Below are 20,780 nucleotides of genomic sequence, written 5' to 3' on the forward strand. Positions count from 1 at the left end.
AAGCTGGCTGGGTGTGAGGCAGGATGACCTTGCAGTCAAGGCTATATTGCAGGATGCCAGAGACTTGGGGTTCAATTTCTGCCTTTGCCAAAGCCCCTCTGTGTAACCTTGGGCACCTCAATTAATCTCAGTGTGCTTCAGTTCCTCATCTTTAAAAGGAGGTGATAATAATGTTTTCTTTCACTTACGCTTTGTCAATAATGCCTCCTTAGATTGTAAGCTTTTGGGGCAGGGGCTGTCTCTTTGTATATGTTTGTACAGCACCTAGCGCCATGGGTTGCTGATTTCTGTTGGGACTTCTAAATGTTACTGTAATAAAAATGATTGACGGTGGGGAGAAAATGCAATTTCCATCCTATGGCAAATTCTTACATGTAAAAAAAAAATCGTTCCAAATTGGGATGAAAAGTCACAGAATGGAAATTTCAAAATATTTTGATTTGGAAACATAAAAATGACCACAGCAAACGATTTCATTTTGAAAATGTCAAACCAGTATAATATAATACCAAATATGAAATATGCTATATGGTATTACACACATGATATAAAATACCATATGCAACACTAAATATACGATAGAAAATCCAATAGTAAAATTAATATTTTATCAGGCAATATAATATCAAAGTGGAAACAAAACAAGCTGAGAAAGTCCAGGCAAAATACTTCATTTTGATTTCCAGTCGTTTTGACCATTTCGCGTCAAAAACGTACTCAGAATCAGCATTCTCCCACTAAACATTTCAATTTCACCTAACCAGCTTTTTCCAGTGGGAAACTGCTCCAATGAAAAATGCCCTACCAGCTCTACAAATAATGAATGATTAAACAGCTCGTCAAAGAATGGAACTGCTTTTTGTGAAAAATGCATCCCTGTTTTTCGGGGAAATATTTGGAAATCTTCCCATCAGCCCTATTAATAATAAGTATAACGGTCACTGCAATCCACCGGGAGCAGCAGCTCATTCTGATGTTGCGAAGGCCTGCAGCTTAGATGAAGAGTGGATTTTGGGACAGAGCTGTGACTTGCCTGGACCCTCTGGCAGTCCAACCCCTGTTTCAGGTAGGGGAAGTCTGCACCAACAGAACACATGCTGTCCCTGCAGACAGCTTCTCTCTAATGGTGTGAATCTGACGCTGCATTCATTTCAGAATAGCAGACTGCTACATTGCTTGATGAAAAGAAACAAACCAGGATTCCCGGGCCTGTTTGTCACTCATGGGGGGCTTAGCCGAGCAGCGACAAAATGCGTCTCCTTACGGATGCAGCGTGGCGGACTCGAAGGTTCGTTCGCAGCACCGGCAAGCCCCGTAATGGCTTCGTTTCAGCCACATAATGAAGACTGCTTATTCTCACTGATCATACATCATATTTGCAAGGATTCCTTCGGCGTGTTTGGAGAGTCGATGGGAGTTTTGTAATTTATGAGACTCTTACTGGCTTAATTATGCCGTCAACACCATCTGTCACTTAACTGATATAAGGAACGATGGGTTGCCATTAGCTGGCTAATAGTTGCTCCAAAGTGTATTGTTTTACGCCATTAAATAGCAAGAGCAAAACCAGGTTTTGCTCCCCGATATTCACGCATGCTGTGGTAAGGAGGTTTAAAAGGTTGACCCCTTGAGATCAGTGCCTATGCTTGAAAGTTTGCTCCAGGAAATTAAAAAAAACAAACAACAACCAAAGCCAGCAACCCTAATCAGCTTTGCTATTGAGATGATTGTCGGTGGGCAGGGGCGGCTCTACCAATTTTGCCGAATTGCCGCCCCGGGACCCGGACCGCCGCCCCATGCTCACTGCCGCCCCAAGCAGCTGCTTGGAAAGCTGGTGCCTGGAGCCAGCCCTGTCGGTGGGGCATCTACATTTTCACCCTCAGGCTGTTCCATTTGTGGAACTCTGAAAAACCAAGAGATGGCCCCATGGAGCAACTATTTCCCCATGTCACGAAGGCAAAAAGCCAATGGTCTGATCTACCTTAGGTGCATATCTGGCCCTATTTACCGTAGTATTGGAGTAACTCACCCGCTTTAATGAATCTGTCTGCCCAGCACTCGTGTGCAGCACAGGCCCGCTTTAAAGAGGGGGAACTACAGCACAGAGAGACAAGGGACTTGTCCAAGGTCACACCGCGAGTCCATCCCAGAGCAAAGAAGTGAACAGGGAACGCTTGCTAGCCCCCTAACCAGTGCGCCATCTTCCTCTGCCAAGCCCCAGGTTGGCAGGCAGGCACCTTCCTGAATCTCCACCCACCTTTGAAAAGCACCTGGCCTACAACACATTATTTGCATTATGGGAGCATTGTGCTAGGCGCTGTACATACACACAGTGAGAGGCAGTCTCTGCCCCATAAAGAACTTACTGTCAAAATAGAGAAGACCGAGATCGGGTGGGGAAACTGAGGCACAGAGGCGTGTGTCCCTTTCCCCATGCAGCTCTACTAATGCACCTCCAGTCTGAGCTTCAACCACCAAGCTGTCTCAGTCCTGCCCACCCTACCAATTGAGCAGTTGGGCTTCAACCCAACTGTCCAGCACTCTCTGATATTAGTTCTTATTCCTTCTCTGCTCTGCCAAGGCACATTGATCCTGACATGCAATACCCACTTGCTACTCTAGTCCCAGGGACTCCACACAGCTCAGCCAGCGCACCAAACGCCCACTGGTCTGTATGATACAGAGCACTGGAAGCACTAAACATCATTGGCCAAATCAAGTCATCTTCTTGGTGGTCTCGTCTTGACACCAGTTCTCTTATTCCCCATTCCCAGAAGGCAGCAGGCTCTTCAAAGGGGCACCAGTACTTCTGGATGGCTCCCAGAGTTCCATTCAACTGGTACGACTCCGTGCTGCGACCTTCGTCCTAGTACAAGAGGTGTTAATTCGCTTGCCTGCCGTTGGCCGCCGGTCAGTTTCCTGCACAGATAAGGAGCCATCAATCAGCTGGCTATCTGCAGTAGTCAAACTGTAATAAAAGGGGAGAGATTATTTGCTACAGTGCCATTCATAATAAATGTAACCCAAAGTGCCTTACAGAATTAATTAATAGCCAAAGGAGAGAGAAATTAAGAGCGAGAGGCCAGGAATAAAAGACACGTTTTGAAATGGGATGTGAAAGGATGTGCTGGAATCAGGGAGGCGCATGGGAACAGGCAGGGAGTTCCAGGGGTGGGGGCGCAGTGGAGAAGACTCTTTCCTCGGTAGGTGGCAGGCTAGAAGAGGAAGGCAGCTGGTCAGATCCTCAGCTGGTATAAATCAGTATCATGCCATTGACTCCAGTTGAACTCCGGGTGATTCACAGCTGGGGAACTGGCCCATTGACCTCAATGGAGCTACCAGGAATTATGGGTATGGTTCAATATGACGAGCAGGGAACTGGGGTCAGGATCTCTGGGTTGTTTTGCCAGCTGTGCCCCTGACCCCCTGTGTGACCTTGGGCAGCCCCTGCTCTGTGCCTCAGTTTCCCCCTCTGTACCATGCATGTACTATTACTTGTGGGGTGTTGCAAAGTTTCATCTATCAATTGGGTGAAAGGTGCTACATAAATCCCAGCCCTCTGAGCTTGTTACTTCTCTGACAGCCACACCTGGAGGCCAAACCAGCCCCGTTACTCTAGGGGCTGTACAACCACATAGTGACCGACAACCCCTGCCCCAAAGAGCTCAGACTCTAAACAGACAAGACCAACAGAGGGACAGTGATTTGGCTATGGTCACACAGCTGGGCTGAGCACCCAGATCTCCCCATTCCCCAAGCACTGGGCCACACCCCTTCTCCTAGCTATTGTTGAGCACTGTCAGTTTTATGGTGCAGTAGCTCAGGTAAATGGAGGCATTGGCAGGAAGCTGGCGTGACACAGAAGAGAGCCAGGAACTGAAGGCAAGGAGGAGAAAAGATCGCCTCTGTTTTATACTCACCCGGGTGCAAAGGAGTCAGCCCGAGGCTAAGGCACCAATTAAGTCCTAAGAGCTTGTGCAGAAAGGTTGATTCCTAGATTCCACGGCCAGAAGAGACCCCTGTGATCACCCAGTCGATCTTTCAGGAACACGTCCGCAGCCCTTGGTGAGCTGTTCCAGTGGTTAATTCCTCTCACTGCTGGAAACTGATGCTTTGTTTCCTGTCTGAATTTGTCTCGCTTCAGCTTCCAGCCATTAGATCGGGCTACACCATTCCCTGGTAGAGAAGAGCCCATTATTAGAGAGACAAGGTGGGTGAGGTCATCATCACTGTAATGACCTCACCCACCGTGTCTCTCTAAGAGCCTGGGACTGACGTGGCTACACCTGCATGAGCCCATTATGAAATATTTGTTCTCCATATAGGGCTTAATCATGGGCGAAATTCATCTGAAGGTCTAGGTCTTGGTCTGGCCTTGTGCCCAGGGGTGACCTTCACCCCAGGTGTCTGCTCAATTTCCCAACAGCCCCCGAGCGTGGTCCCACAGAGGGGCAGAGAACACTGCCAAGTGAGACAGAAGCCACCAGGGAGCCGCGAGCCCAGGCTCTGATACTTTACACTCATTCCCATTTGTTAAATTGACACGCAATAAAGCAAAATGCCAATTTTCTTTTGAAATGTCTTTTATGGCAGATGTGATACGGCCTGATGGATTGATGGCCCTGGAGACTGACAGCCTCCATTTGTTCTCCTGAAGCATAGGTGGCAGCCGTGAAGGCTTCCCCAGGCTGTTGCAGCCCTGATCTGGAAGGACCACCCTTGGGGATCATCTCCCTGCTCAGTCAATCTCCGCAGTCTTTCCACTGAAACAGTGCTGCCGGCTTCTGTTAGGTGGGCATCTGCTTGCTGTTCAACTGAGGTCACCAACCGGCCATCAGAAGTTTCTATCCTAGAGTTAGTCTCAACTCCAACCACTGTGATAGCAAAGCCAGTTCTCGCAAACAAGGCCTGAGATTCTTAAGTGCTCAGCTCACGTTTAACCACCAAAATAAACAGCCGGGTTCTCCAAAGATCCCAGGTTGTTGGATATGTAGCTTTGGAAAATCTGGCCCAAGTGTCACACTGGGAGCTTTGCACCCCTGAAAATGTGGCCCTTCTTTGTGTGCCTAAATGGGCATTGAGCTCTGTGGGGAATCTAGCCCCAATTATGGGTGCTGAGCCCTGGGGAACATGGCCTGGAGCACTTCCCAGCAGGGGAGAACTTTGAGTCACTAACTGAGCTGGTTCCAAACCAGTCACCTCGAAGTGCCAGGCACCATCCAGGACCAATAGGTCAAGCCAGCCAGTCCCCCAAGGAATGATATTGCCAAATGAAAATAGTGTCTTCAGAAGCCACATGTGCATAAGGGACACGTTGCAGGAGAGCCCAAGGCAATCTCTGCAGAAGACCCTTGGGGAAACCACAATCTCCACACAACACCGTGAAGTCTTTTGGAGACTGTGCTGGAAACCTGAAGAGGTCGCACATTCAGTGCCCAATGACAGCTTTCTGTCTGCCCCCCTTATCCTCAGCCACCCTGTTGGCCAACTCTGAAATGTGCTGGAGGCTCTGGTTTCCCCTAGAAGAGTCCCACGTCTCTGTATCCTCACTGGTCCTCCACAGATGGGCTGGAGACCCCCTTTGACACAGCAGCTTTAACCTGGCCACCTTCATCCATATGCATTGCAATACATTCCCTTTAGTAGCTGATCGTATATCCCTGACTCTCCATTGGGACCTATGCAGGGCATGTGAGCAGGGATCCAAGGGGCTCACTGAGCGTGATGGGCAAGTGAACTGGTGCACGTGGTAAGGATCTCCAGGGTATATTTGGAGTGTAGCTGGGTTGCAGCGTTTGGGTAAAGAGGAGAAATGAGTCTTCAGCTGTGTAAAGCAGATGGGCAGATGCAGCTCTCCTGCTGCTGAGGGTAGCACACAGGCCTATATCGTGGCTAGCTGCATTGGGAGGATCAATAAGCAGGACCACAGCCAGCACATAGCTGTGGTCACTGCTGAAGCCCTAAATGAGAATTTCCTCATAGTTTGTGTTTCTAACTTCTAAGCTCTCCCATCCGGTGAAAACAGTTTCTAGTCTGTTGAGCTGTGCTTTCATGAAGATGTTTGCTGTGGGTAGAGCTCCCTGGATCTCATTTCTTGTCATCGGGGTACCCAGCAAATCTCAGGAATCTCCATTTCAACAGACCTGCAAGCCAGAGCCTTAAGTCCTGTTTCAGAACTTCTGCTGTGACAGCGGCAGACAGAGAGGGAGGCTGGCCATGTGATTAAGGCACCGGGCTCCGACTCAGAAGAGCTCGCTTCGAGTCCTACCTTCAGTCAGAAATGCCTTGGGTCAGTCATTTAATCTCTTCGTGCCTTCCATTTCCCAGCCCTACACTGGGGATAATAATCCGTCCTTTGTCTTATGTATTCAGATTGTAAATTCTTCAGTGGCGTGCTTTGTGTCTGTACAGCACCTAGCACCATTGGACCCTGTCCTCAGTGTGCGCCCTCTGGATGCTACAGTGGGTGCCCCTTTGCCTTGGGGTGTTGCCCCCTGGCAGTGTCCCCACACTCTGGGTCTCCCCTCCCAGGGGAACCCCCCAACCCTCTATCCCCACCTTGCCACAGTGGCTACTGCCAGTCAGCATGTAGCCCCTGCTCACTGGGGCAGACTGCAGTCTGTAAACCGCTCGTCACTGGCACGGGGGTTTTGGACCTGCTGCCTTTGCCCAACCCCAGGCTACACCGCTGTAGACTCAGTACCTGCTTTGGCCTTTCTATCAGGCCGCAGCCTGGGAAGTCACCAGGCCTGAGCGCCCCAGCTCAGCCTGCCCTTCCCCAGCACTGCGCCATTCCCTGAGCTCCCAGGCAGCCAGGTCCGCCTCCCTCCACAGCTAGAGAGAGACTGCCTGAGCTCCTGGCTAGCAGCCCTTTTACAGGGCCAGCTGCGGCCTGATTGGGGCGTGGTCCCAGCTGTGGCTGCTTCCCCAGTCAGCCTAGCCTCCTCTCTTAGGAGCGGGGTAACTGCAACAGGAGGATATATATATATTTTAAAACACTTTCTGCGCAAGCCTTTCCTGAACAGTTAGAAAGAGCCCTGTGTATTCTGCTGACTCAGCGCTTCTGCGCCTACCGGAGGGATCCACCATTACCGGCAGAGAGGGGAGTGGGCGTTTCGTTTCTGCTGACGGGCTGAACATTAACATAACAAAGGCAGTATTTTTCAGAACTGGGTGAATATGCTGAGAGGTGCAAAAATGGCTAAAGCAGACAACAAATAAGTGGACTTTCTTTCTCGCTTTCTTCCTTTTCGCAGTGTCGTGCCACCTCAAATACATTCCGGCAGCCAATCGTGTCTGAAATAACCCTGGTAAAAAGTTCTCCCGAACTGCGGTGATGTCTTTCCCAAGAGCACGGCGGGTGTAAGAGGAGAGACGCTGCTCCTCTGAGTGAGGCCCAGAGAGCCAGAAAGCAGGGAAGAAACCTCTTGCATGGGGTAAACTGCCCCTGCCTCCCACACAAGACAGAACCAATGCTGGAGAGCACATGGCATCCCCAAAGACATGCCAAGGTGAAGGACCAGAGAGGCACCCTCCAGACCTTGAAGGGCAATGCCAGCTTCTCAGTAAAGTCAAAGGGAGATGAGGAGGATGGCAGCAGAGACTTCACCAACGTTCCTGCCTCTGCCCTCGAACTGTGGGACTTCAGGAGAACGCTCCTTGGTGCCTGGCCAGGCCTTGCATGCATGCAGAGTGTTGGGCAAACAAGCACAAAGTAAAACATGCCTAGCTCCTGCATTCATGACAGTGCTGCTCAGTGGCTGCCACATACGTCCTGCCCAGGAGCGGTTTAAGGCTTGATAACTTTTTAACCCAGCAAACCCAGCTGTCATGGTCTGAGAACATCCCCTCCCTGGGCCTGACCGACCAGACGTTCCCGACACAACCAAAGAGGCTGTTACGACAGAGAATCCCTCTCAGGTTTTTACCGCGAGCACAGTGCATGCTGGGATATGACGGGAGGCTACCCATGATAAAGCTCATGAGGTTACGTGCCTCACTGCTGACTCTCGGTGCCATGTGCTGCCCCGGTGACACGGCACAGCCACCCTGTGATGGACTCTACCAGCTGGTTAAGTCTGCCACCACGCAGCTAGCACAGCTGCGGCACAGAAGGAGTTAAGGACGCTGCAGTCGGTTGGCACACTTTAAACATAGCTGTCTTGACCTCTGCTGGGCCTCCCACCTGCAGTGGGAATGTCCAGTACAGGGACCTTCCACCCCTACCAGCCCTGCCTTTTCCTCTTGATTCATTATGATCTTTTGCACCACAGTGTACCAAGGAATTTTTAACTCACGGACAATTATAAGGACAAGAGGCCAGATTCTGCTCTCAGCTAGGGAGGAAGGACAATTTGCTGCGAATGTGCTGGATGAGCCCTCAGAAAACTGGCATTCAAGTCCTGGCTGCATGTGTGGGCTGGGATGAGACCATGAATCCTTCTGTGCCTTAGTTTCCCTGTCTGTAACATGGGGAAAAATAATACATTCAGAAATTCACAGCAGGCCTGTGAAGATGAATGATTTTTATGGCGATGGGGCCACATAAGCAGGAAGAGAGATAGTTACATAGGTGTAGCTCAGGGCTGATTCACCAGTTCGCTCCAGTCCTTGTACCTGCTATCTGGTTCTCCCGCTCCTCCTAGCATCTCAACCAGACATGCCCCCTGCCCAGTGTACTTCGAAGTGACATCGACCAGATCTGGTAAGTTTCACCTTGCTGCTCCATCCCCCTTGAGCTGAAGAAGCAACAGAGCAAACTATCCTGTGCAGGTCAATTTCACTTGAAACCGCCATGCTGCAGACACAGCCTAGGACACTGCTGGAGCAAGGAGATGGGTTGTGGGACAGACAAGGGGGGGAGTTAAGTGGAAAGAAAGCAAGAAAGCAAGCAAGAAAGAAAGGACGTTGGATGGAAGCAGCAAAGGTGGGAAGTGGAAGGGGAGAAGACACAGTCTGTGGAATGGGACAGACAAAAGGAAAAGGGAACAGCTCAGCAGGGGCCTAGGGATGAGGTGGGTCAGGAGGAAAAGGCAACAGAAAGAAACGGAGCCCGACTGCCTTAGAGTGTTGTGCAGTGATGGCCACTATGCAAAGAGTTCATGGCCCAGTTAGAGTCTACATGGCCCCAAGCAGGCCTTATAAATCCTTTGTAGCCTGATCGCAGGCAGCTGTGATGTGGGTAACGGCAGGCAAGGCACTAGAAGGAGAAAGTTAAGTCCAGAGAAGACACATGCAGGGCGAGAGCTCTAGCAGGGGAATGGAAGGAGTAAACTTTGCTCTGCTTTTACTAGGAACAAGCAGTCCTATGACATAAGCATTCAGTGTAATGAACAGTGTTTGGGGTAAGGAGAAAAGTCAGCTGAATATAGATCCTTTCAAAGCTGCGCCTCTGCTCAGAGCAAATGCTCCCATTTGTTCAGTGGTTCATAATAAACCCTTTCAGACACTAAGTTGCTCGGGGGGGGGGGGGGGAATCCACTCTGAGAAATACGCACACGTCGCGACTGTCATAACTAGACCAAGCAGAAAATTTTCCGTTGGCTTTTTGTCAAAGGGAAATTGGTTTTGCTTTTCAGCTTTTCCCCCCAAAAAATCAATAAAAATGATTTTTCTTTTCCTTCTCGTTGACATTTTTCCACAGGGACAAAATAAATTTCCTGACTCTCTCTAGTCAGGGGCTTGCAGAACTGACACATCTTAAAATATGTATTTTTGTGTAACTCTCATTTGTCCCATTGTTTCCTTTTACTCCCCCATCTGTTTGTATCCATCTGTTGTCTCTTGTCTTATAGGCAGATGGCAAGTTCTGTGGGGCAGGGACTGCCTTTTTGTTCTGGGTTTATGCAGCCCCTAGCACAATGGGTTTCTGGTCCATGCCTAGACCTCCTAGAGGATGCGTTGGTGATAAATAAATAATAATAATAATAATAATTAAGAACTATTTTGTTATTGTGATGGGGTGTTCACCCCACAATAGCCCTGAAAAGGTTAAGGAAGCTGAGAAAGGCCACACAAGAGGGGAATAGGCAAGAGAAACAGCCCTGACTGGGAGATGAAGCTCCGGGGAGACCTGTGTATAAAGCCAGGCAGCTGGCAACAGAAATGGCTGTAGCGAGGAAGTCTGCAGCCATGTGCTGTGCATTAGAGAGGGAAGTGGGGAGCTCAGGGAAAGAGTAGAGCCCTGGGAGCCTGGTCCTGAGGGAAGGGTGGACCCAGATGAGAGAAGGGTAGAGAAGAAAGCCTTGGCGAGGCAGAGCAGGAAGCAGCCCAAGGAGAGAGCAGCAAGGCTGGAGACTTGGCTGCATGTTGTATGGTCCCTGACTGGACCCCTGAGTCATGGGTGGGCCCAGGTTCCCTTACCAACCACTGATGGAGTGGCATTTCCTGGGCAGCGGGTCCGGTGAGACTCGAAATCACATAGTGCCCTGACCGGAAGGCCGACTCATGAAGAGGAAGGTACTGCTCCTGGAATGAGAGAGGACAAAGGGTTGAGAGACCACAAGGGAAGGCATCGGACTTGGAAGAGAGCTATTTCCCACAGCATCCAGGAGGAGCTGCCCCCCACAGTGAGTGGACCCCATGACAAAACTGTTGCCACAAAAAATGTCCCCAGGTTTTGATTCTGAAAACATGCTTTTTTTAATTATTCATTTCACATTCTACGCTGGCTGAAGAATGCAAAAATTATTTATCTGGTAACTTCCTGAGCCAGATCTAGTCATTAGAACCGGTCTGAAGTGGAGGGTTCCCCTCTCCCATGGGGAGTTTTGATGAAAATGAAAAATAAAATGAAATAAATTGTTGCCATTTTCCACTGGAAATTGTGACTTGTCGTTGAAAAACGAGGACCTTAACATTTTTGGCTGAAAACTGTAAACTTTTAATCCCCAAAGTCTTCAGTTTTCAGCCCAAAAGTTTTCAATTTTTGTTTTTCTGACCAAATATAAACAGTTGTCTGCAAAAAAGTTTCACTTAGTTGAAAGTCCAATTTCCTGTAGAAAAAACAGTGGTAATGGAAACTTGTCAACCGGCCCCACTCACAATGGAATTGCTTACTCTTAGCGCTGGTTTATACAGCGAGTTAGTGCGTGGCAAGCAGTACACAAAATGCATGGGCGAGGTTTTAGTATATGGCAGCAGGGTCCACACGGGTGGTCAGAGCGTGGCAGGCTAGTGTGCTGTATACTTACACCCCAGCTTTCCACCCACTGCGTATAGATAGATGTGCTCTATATTTTAGTGTTCTGTGTAGCAGAGGGCAGAATCTGATCTGTAGCCTTCTGTCTGCTCAAACTGAACTTCAGATTAATAATGAAAGATCTGGGGTGTTTTTCCCCAGTCTCCTTAGGAATAATAAATAAATAGCTCCCTCACATTCTGCAAAGGAACGAACCACAGGTTGTTAGGTGAGCAAAGTACTAAAATATTCTATTCCTTGGTGGGTCTTTAATGAAGCACTTACAAGATCAAACAGAAAACGGTGCCTCTCAGGGCCCTTTCAAAGCTGTAATTAATTGCAAAGTAACTAGCATGTACTTGCTTTCACCAGCACCCCAGAGAGCAGGGCGATACCTCGACAAAGGTGCAAGTGCAAAGGAAGGTTAATTAACATTAAAAATTAAGTGGCTAATTACATTGTTCTGACAGCTCAGTTCACTCTCCAGGAAAGGTGGTGCTCAAGAAGGTTTTCATCCCAGCCTGGCCCCTGGGGTTATTTCTGGGGCTGACCTCAGAGATTCATACACTGTATAGCCAGAAGGGACCATCATGATCATCTAGTCTGACCTCCCGTACATCGCAGGCCACAGAACCTCACCCACCCACTCCTGTGATAGACCCCAAATCTCTGGCTGAGTTTCTGATGTTCTCAAATCTTGATTTAAAGACTTTGGTACAGAGAATCCACCATTTCTTCTAGTTCAAACCAGCAAGTGACCCATGCCCCATGCTGCAGAGGAGGACAATAAAACCTCAGGGTCTCTGTCAATCTGACTTGGGGGGAAATTCCTTCCAACCCCAAATACAGCGATCAGTTAGACCCTGAGCGTGTTGGCAAGACCCACCAGCCAGACCCCTGGGAAAGAATTCTCTGTGACTGATCTGTGAGGAACTCCACTAGTAACCTCCTTCCAGCCTGACAGTTCACCTTTTGACAATCTCCTCTTTAACCATTCCTTACCCACCTCTCAATTCTTTTATTAGCTTCCATCTTCTCCAATTTAACTAATTATTTCCCATGTGGAACTGTATCAAATGCTTTATTGAAATCCAGGCAGATTAGATGTACTGAATTTCCTTTGTCTAGGAAATTGGTTGTCTTCTCAAAGAAGGAGATCAGGTTGGTCTGGCATGATCTACCTTTTGTAAAACCATGTTCTATTTTATCTCAATTACCTCTATGTGCTTAACTATTCTCTCTTTCAAAATTGGTTCCAAGACCTTGCATACAATTAACGGACCTGTAGCTTCCCAGATCAATTTCCCCCCCTTTCTTAGATATAGGTACTGCATTTGCAATTCTCCAGTCATAGGTACAACCCGCGAGTTTACGGATTTATAAAAAATCCTTCCTACTGAGCTTGCAGTTTCATGTGCCAGTTCCTTTAATGTTCTTGGATGGTTTATCTGGGCCCCCAGATATGGTCCTGTTAGTCTGTTTGAGTTTGGCTTCCATCTCGGATGTGGTCCTTTCTACTTCCATATCCTCATTCCCATTAATCCCTCTGTCCACTGTCCCCAGGCTCCTCATTATCCTTATTAAAAACTGAGGCAAGATAGTCAAGTGTTGGCCATGTCTAGATTATCTTTAATCTCCATCCCATCCTCAGTGCTTAGCTGTCCCACTTCTTTCCTTGTTTTTTTGTTTTTTGTTATTTATATGGCTAAAGAACCTTTTTAATTTTAATTTAATTTAACTTGGTTTTAATTTCCTTTGCAAGATTGAACTCTGCTTGGCTTTTGGCAGTTCTCATTTTCCTCCTACACATTCTGACCTCCAAGAGGCAGCTTTCCTTGCTGATCCATCCCATCTTCCATTGCTTGTAGGCTTTCTGCTTTCTCTTAACCAGTTCAAGATGCTTGCTCCTCCAGTTTGGTCTGCAGCCCTTCCTGGTGCGTCTTTTCCCCTTGCTTGAGTGAAGGCTCCAGATAGTTTTTGCAAATTTGATTTAAAGTAATTCCAAGCCTCCTCCACATTCAGATCCTTGAGTTCTTCATGCCAGACCACAGTCATTTTACTGCCAGTATCGCTAATCTGACTGTTACTGTCAGTGGTATTAGCACTGTCTTTTCTCTTGTTGGCCATTCTCCTATCCTCTGTTGGTCCTTTCTCCATTGCTGTACCCTCTTTTACTTGACTTTCCTCGAACTCAATATTACAATCGGACGTGAAGGTTACTCAACCCTAACCCTGAATTCCTAGTTTAAAGCTCTTTTAATCAGTTGTGCCAACCTCCATCCCTAGCAGTCTATTTCCCTCCCTACTCAGGTGGGGTCCATCCCCTGGGAACAGTCCTCTGTCCGCAAATGCCTCCCAGCAGTCAACCATCCCAAAGTCCTCCTTGGAGCACCATTGCCTGAGCCACCTGTTGATCATCATAATCTTGTCTTGCCTTCACTCTCCTCCTCCAGGAACAGATACAATCCCACTGAAGATCACCTGAGCCTCCATTTCTTTAAGCACCTTCCCCAGCCGGGCATAGTGTTCCTTGGCCTGTCCCCGGGAGAATCTAACAGTATCATTTGTTCCCTCAGGTTTCAGAGTAGCAGCCGTGTTAGTCTGTAGCCGCAAAAAGAACAGGAGGACTTGTGGCACCTTAGAGACTAACAAATTTATTAGAGCATAAGCTTTCGTGGGCTACAGCCCACTTCATCGGATGCATAGAATGGAACATATAGTAAGAAGATATATAGAGATATATATACATACAGAGAAGGTGGAAGTTGCCATACAAACTGTAAGAGGCTAATTAATTAAGATGAGCTATTATTAGCAGGAGAAAAAAACTTTTGTAGTGATAATCAGGATGGCCCATTTGGACAGTTGACAAGAAGGTGTGAGGATACTTAACATAGGGAAATAGATTAAATATGTGTAATGACCCAGCCACTCCTAGTCTCTATTCAAACCCTTAGGATCCTCTTCAGCTTCAGGTCCACATCCCAGCAGACAGCACACCCTTCTGTTCTCTAGATCAGCTCCGCTGACTAGCCTGTCTGTTCTTCTTAGTAGGGAGACCCCAGTCACGTAGACCTGTATCTTCTCAGTGTTGGTGAGATTCTCCAGCCTTCCCCGTCTTGCCTTTTGTTCTCGCTTCTGAGAGTCATTCTCCGTCTTCCTGGAGCTCTGAACTCTGGCTATCTCCATTGTCTCTTCCCCTCCTCTTGTAGGACTAGCCACTCTTCTCTTCTATCTTGCCCTCCCATCTTCTGTTATTGCCTGCCTCTCCCCTTCATTTTCCAGCTCAGCAAATCTGTTCTTCAGCCCTGTTTCTCCTTCACTGGCCGGTCTTTTCCTCTGCCTTGTTCTTGTAGTCACATGCTACGATTGGCATCTTTCCTCATCCGGCAGTCTCCCCTCACAGTTCTCTGGTCCAGCTTGCATCTGCAAGTTATGAGGTTTTACTTCAGCCCCCTCTCTGCTGCCCTCCATCATCATTGGGAGGAGGGATAGCTCAGTGGGTTGAGCATTGGCCTGCTAAACCCAGGGTTATGAGTTCAATCCTTGAAGGGGCCATTTAGGGATCTGGGGCAAAAATTGGGGATTGGTCCTGCTTTGAGCAGAGGGTTGGACTAGATGACCCCCTAAGGTCCCTTTCAACCCTGAGATTCTATGATCCACTCAAATTGCCTTAGAAACGCAACCAGTTTCTAGCTGCATCTCCAAACCTCAGCTCTTCTCTTCCATCAGATCTAGGTATCCTACAAACGAAGCACCTTTCAGGTACCTGCTCCAGGAGAACGTACATCCCACAGTTCCCATCTCCATTATCTCTTCTATTCATCGGGTGGTTACCAGTGCTGCCTCTGAAGCTGTCTAGCCTTTCCTCCTAAGCTCCTGTCAAGGAAAAAAGCCCCACACCACAGAATCACAGGGTTGGAAGGGACCTCAGGAGATCATCTAGTCCAACCCCCTGCTCAAAGCAGGACCAATCCCCATTTTTTGCCCCAGATCAACTTAACAGCCCCCTCAAGGATTGAACTCACAACCTTGGGTTTAGCAGGCCAATGCTCAAACCACTGAGCTATCCCACCCTCCCCAAACTCCTCTCCTTTCATCTCTGCTGGCTGCTGGGCTCTCTGCTGGCTGCCGGCTGGCCTGCTGACCAGGAAGCCCCGCCCCCTAATCAAGGTTCAGCTGTGATCAAAGGCTCCACTTGTCTCACAAGACACTGCCCCCTACCAGACCTTGCAAGCTGAGAGCAATCGGCAGGGCGGGGGCCCAAAAGTGGTTTCATGAAACATGAGCGACACTCCGGGGTCGATGGAGGCTCTGTGTGGAGCCCCGGCTGCAGGACAGCGCACCGTCGCTCTGTTTCAGGAGCCCGTTGCAAGTCTCAGAGTTACAATTTGCCTCCCGGTTGCCCGCTCTGAGGGGATCATACTCTGTGCCAGCCACATGGCTCCTAGCGCTGGCCACAGTGCTGGGGGGGGCACCACCAAAGCTCCATCCATTCCCTGCACACGCCCCCCACTCCTGGGCGGGGTGGGCATGGAGCAGCCCTGTAGAAGCTGTTCCCCCAGCCTGAGCCAGTGCCACCAGTCATGTCCCTCAATGCACTATTGGAAGATGCTCAGACACTGTGGTGATGAGGATGGGATACAAACCTGCATGGAAGAGAAGAGGAGGAAGAGAAGGAAGCCCTGAGGGGGATATTTTTAAAGGAGGGCGGATCAGTTTCACACATGGCTCACGCCCACACCCCAGCCTGCAGGGCGGCTGAGCGAAGGCCCCTGCTCTCCCAGTCCCCCCATGTGCCTCCCTTCTCCAGCTTGCTTTACCTGGGGGTTCAGCCATAGAGCTCCTAGCTGTGGGAATAGCCAGGCTTTGAGGTGTCTCTATGAGGGTACCTCTACACTGCAAAAAACAGACAAAAATCCCTGGCAGCAAACCTCGGAGCCCAGGAGTAGCGTGTCGGGCTCGTGCAGCAGGGCAGAGCAGACAAGAACCATGGGGTTTGCAACCCTTCCCCTGGATAGTTCTGCCAATGCACCTGGATCCTCACTCACAGCACCCCCTGCTTTCTCAGGCCTGGGCTCCCCACACCCAGCTCAGCCAGTGCCCCATAATCCTCACCCACGGCTAATGCAGCTCGGGCCTGACACGCAGCCCCCCCACCTCTGCTATTGCCATCCTGGGTCTCTGCACGCTGCTTTCATGGCAAGCACGAATCCTGACCTGCACCATCCCAGGCTCCCAAGCAGAGATGGCCAGTCGTGATGAATGGCACCGTGAGCTGGGCAAAGGGGCAGAAGTCGGCATCTAGAATAAGCAACTCTGAATTCCCAAAGCAGGACTTGAACTCAGCTCTCCCGAGGTGAGGCCCTAACTCACTGCCCCCTGAGCCCATGCTGGGGTGTCCCTACCTTGCCCATTCCACCCCCTGCTGCTGGGACAAGCTGGGTGTAGACGGACACATCTGCCTCTCCTCCCTGCAGGGGGACGGGTTCAGAGAAATGTTTGCCTCTGGCTGCAGAATTCTCTCCCAACAGCTCCTTCCTCAGAGACATTTAAAAGCAAATTGAAAACCTTCTTATTTGCAGAGGATTAGCATGGCTCAGGCCCAGCTGAGTTGCCCAGGGAGTTGGTTTGGGGGTTTATTGTATCACAGCGCACAGCTTTTGTGAAGCGTTTGACATGAAAGGTGCTTTGGAAATAGTTTTCCCTTTGCCGAGAGGCGAGCGAGGAGCTGATTGCATCGCACGCACCAGCGAGTCTGTGCCTGGCTCCCAGCCTCCCCCACCGGGGTGCGGGGAGTAGGGGTGAATACGTGACCTTCGCCCTCATGGTTCCCCTACGGCTTTAGTTAACCAAAGGTACCAGTGTATTTCTGCTAAGGGTGCAGTCTCTGTTGTCTTCTGCACGCACACTCTCAAGAACACAACCCCATTCTTCGGGTCTCTCTAAACGTCCAATGGCCAGAAGCTGGGACTGGATGACAGGGGATGGATCACTCAAAATTGCCCTGTTATGTTCATTCCTTCTGGGGCACCTGGCATTGGCCACTGTCGGTAGACAAGACACTGGGCTAGATGGACCTTTGGTCTGACGCAGTGTGGCTGTTCTTATGTTCTCACGCTCACAGACAGGCACCCACACTCCATTCCACACACTCAGTCGCACTCTTGTGCACAAACAGACACACTCCACTGCCACACACACACACACACACATACATTCCAGCTGGAACGTGTCCCCAGGCGATCGTCTCTCTACGCTGAGCCGTCTCAGTCTCTCCCCACAGGCTAGGGCTAAGAGGAAGAGACAAATAATGAAAGGAAGCACCAAGTTATGGAGAAGGGGGAAGAGGTGAAAATAAAAAGAAAAGGAGTACTTGTGGCACCTTAGAGACTCACCAATTTATTTGCGCATAAGCTTTCGTGAGCTACAGCTCACTTCATCGGATGCATACTGTGGAAAGTTTAGAAGATCTTTTTATATACACACAAAGCATGAAAAAATACCTCTTCCCACCCCACTCTCCTGCTGGTAATAGCTTATCTAAAGTGATCACTCTAGATAAGCTATTACCAGCAGGAGAGTGGGGTGGGGGGAGAGAAAACCTTTTGTAGTGGTAAACACCCATTTTTTCATGGTTTGTGTGTATAAAAAGATCTTCTGTACTTTCCACAGTAGGCATCCGATGAAGTGAGCTGTAGCTCACGAAAGCTTATGCTCAAATAAACTGGTTAGTCTCTAAGGTGCCACAAGTACTCCTTTTCTTTTTGCGAATACAGACTAACATGGCTGTTACTCTGAAACCTGTCATTATGCAAGGTGAAAATAGCCTCACACAAAAGCTATTTGACTAATGGAGAATCCAGCTGCTCTATCCACGTTCTGGAGACCGGGAAGCCAAGAGGAGCCTCAGCGAGCTCTCTGAAGGACTGGCTGGGTCAAGAATCAAATTGGTGTATGTGTGAACATTGAAGAAAGGGATTAGAAAGAGTCTGAGAGTCAATGTCTCCATGTCTAGTTGGCAGCCGGTATCAAGTGGAGTGCCCCGGTCCTGGGGCTGGTTTTGTTCAACATCTTTATCAATGATCTGGGTGATGGGATGAATTGCACCCTCAGCAAGTTTGCAGATGACACTAAACTGGGGAGAGGTAGATACGCTGGAGGGTAGGGATAGGATACAGAGGGACCTAGACAAATTGGAGGATTGGGCCAAAAGAAATCTGATGAGGTTCAACAAGGACAAGTGCAGAGTCCTGCCCTTAGGATGGAAGAATCCCATGCACCACTACAGACTAGGGACCAAATGGCTTGGCAGCAGTTCTGCAGAAAAGGACCTAGGGGTTACAGTGGACGAGAAGCTGGATATGAGTCAACAGTGTGCCCTTGTTACCAAGAAGGCCAATGGTATTTTGGGCTGTATAAGTAGGAGCATTGCCAGCAGATCGAGGGACGTGATCGTTCCCCTCTATTCAACACTGGTGAGGCCTCATCTGGAGTACTGTGTCCAGTTTTGGGCCCCACACTACAAGAAGGATGTGGAAAAATTGGAAAACGTCCAGAGGAGGGCAACAAAAATGATTAGGGGACTGGAACACATGACTTCTGAGGAGAGGCTGAGGGAACTGGGATTGTTTAGTCTGCGGAAAAGAAGAATGAGGGGGGATTTGATAGCTGCTTTCAACTACCTGAAAGGGGGTTCCAAAGAGGATGGCTCTAGACTGTTCTCAGTGGTAGCAGATGACAGAATGAGGAGTAATGGTCTCAAATTGCAGTGGGGTAGGTTTAGGTTGGATATTAGGAAAAACTTTTTCACTAGGAGGGTGGTGAAACACTGGAATGCGTTACCTAGGGAGGTGGTGGAATTTCCTTCCCTTGAAGTTTTTAGGTCAGGCTTGTCAAAACCCTGGCTGGGATGATTTCGTCAGGGATTGGTCCTGTTTTGAGCAGGGGGTTGGACTAGATGACCTCCTGAGGTCCCTTCCAACCCTGATATGCTATGATGCTATGATTCTATGATCTTCCTTTGTTCAGAGAAGCAAAGTTCCATGTACTTGGGCACAGGCTAACATAATAGTACTAACTCTGGGCTTGATCCTGAGAGGTGCATCTGCAGCTGCTTTGGAGTTTTTCATGCTCTGTACATGTAAAGAGCATTTAAAAGCAGCCTTGAGCAAGCATTTAAGACTTTTCCTTGTGCAGGCGAATTCCTGGCCAGCATAAACTTTACGTAGCTTTACATGTCTTTGTGTCATGCGTTCTTCCCTTCCCCTCACCCCCCCTTCAACATAGAGGATGTGTCTGGGGCTTGTCGTTGAGGGGATGGGATAGGTGGGATAGGGCCTGAGTGCACACCGCTCGGACCAATCCTCAGACAGTAGAGAGGTTCCTTGTGACCATTGTAGCTTACACAATTTAGAGCAGCCACTAGGGTGCTTTAAATTTTGCCAGGGGCTGTTTTGGCCTGAGGATCAGGATTGGTATGAGCAGTTCAGGCAGGAGCCCAGTGGTTTCAATGTGAGCTGTGAGTATTTGGCACCTGTCTGGGTCAAATCATCTATGAACAATACATAGGTCCAAAGACAGATAATGCGCTTGTCACGTTCTAGCGTCAGGGGAAACCATGCGTCCCCTCAAGGGCCCTCCTCCTACAGCTGGGTCTCCTTATGCTAAGCTGTTTCAGGACACTTGTTTCCCAGTATGGCTGGCAAAGGAAATCAACTTCAACAGGAGAAAGATGTGGTTCAGCGGAGATTGTGCAGCGAACAGCAATGGAAACAGCAACCCTTCCCACCCTTACTTGTCAACTAGGGACCTTCTTTGGTTACAACCCACCAGCTGATTCAAGAAACCCAGAGGAGACACAGCACCAAAGAAAATTATGCATCCGATGAAGTGAGCTGTAGCTCATGAAAGCTCATGCTCAAATAAATTGGTTAGTCTCTAACGTGCCACAAGTCCTCCTGTTCTTTTTGCGAATACAGACTAACACGGCTGCTACTCTGAAACCTGACTAGCTGATGAAAATCCCAAACCACGAGACTATGGGAGGGGTCTCACCAGAGCTTGGGATATGAAAATGTAAGGCAGACCCATCATCTGGAGGCTTCTGTGGTACAGGGGCTCTCTGCACAGGGGTGAATTTCGCCTCTCGTTCCTAAATGATCAGTCCGTGATGGGTGGAAAAGGCCCAGGTTCTCCAAGGGTATTTCCTGAGTGATGCTGACTTAAAGTAACAGCTCCATCAGCTCAGCACTGCAGAGTACTTGTGTTGTTGTCTGTTGGAAGTGCAAGCCATGTAGCAACACCCTGTCAGTTCCTCCCAGCCTTGATAGCTCCTGCTAGCGTTCGGGTCCCACTGGACGCACTGATGCATTTGGCGCTGGCAATCCATGGAGCTGTGGCTTGTTCCTGACGGCACCATGACGCAGGGATGGAATTAACAGACGCGTAGTACGAAGAGCACTTAGCTTCGACAACTGCAGCAGACAGTGTCTCACAGCAGCGCCGGGTCATGGACCTTACAGGGACATAGCAACCACCCACCATTGCATTGTTCAGATTGCACAATGAATATAGTACTCTGATCTTAAAGGGAATTCAA

This window comes from Natator depressus, chromosome 17, assembly GCF_965152275.1.
Source record: "Natator depressus isolate rNatDep1 chromosome 17, rNatDep2.hap1, whole genome shotgun sequence".
NCBI lineage: Eukaryota > Metazoa > Chordata > Testudines > Cheloniidae > Natator > Natator depressus.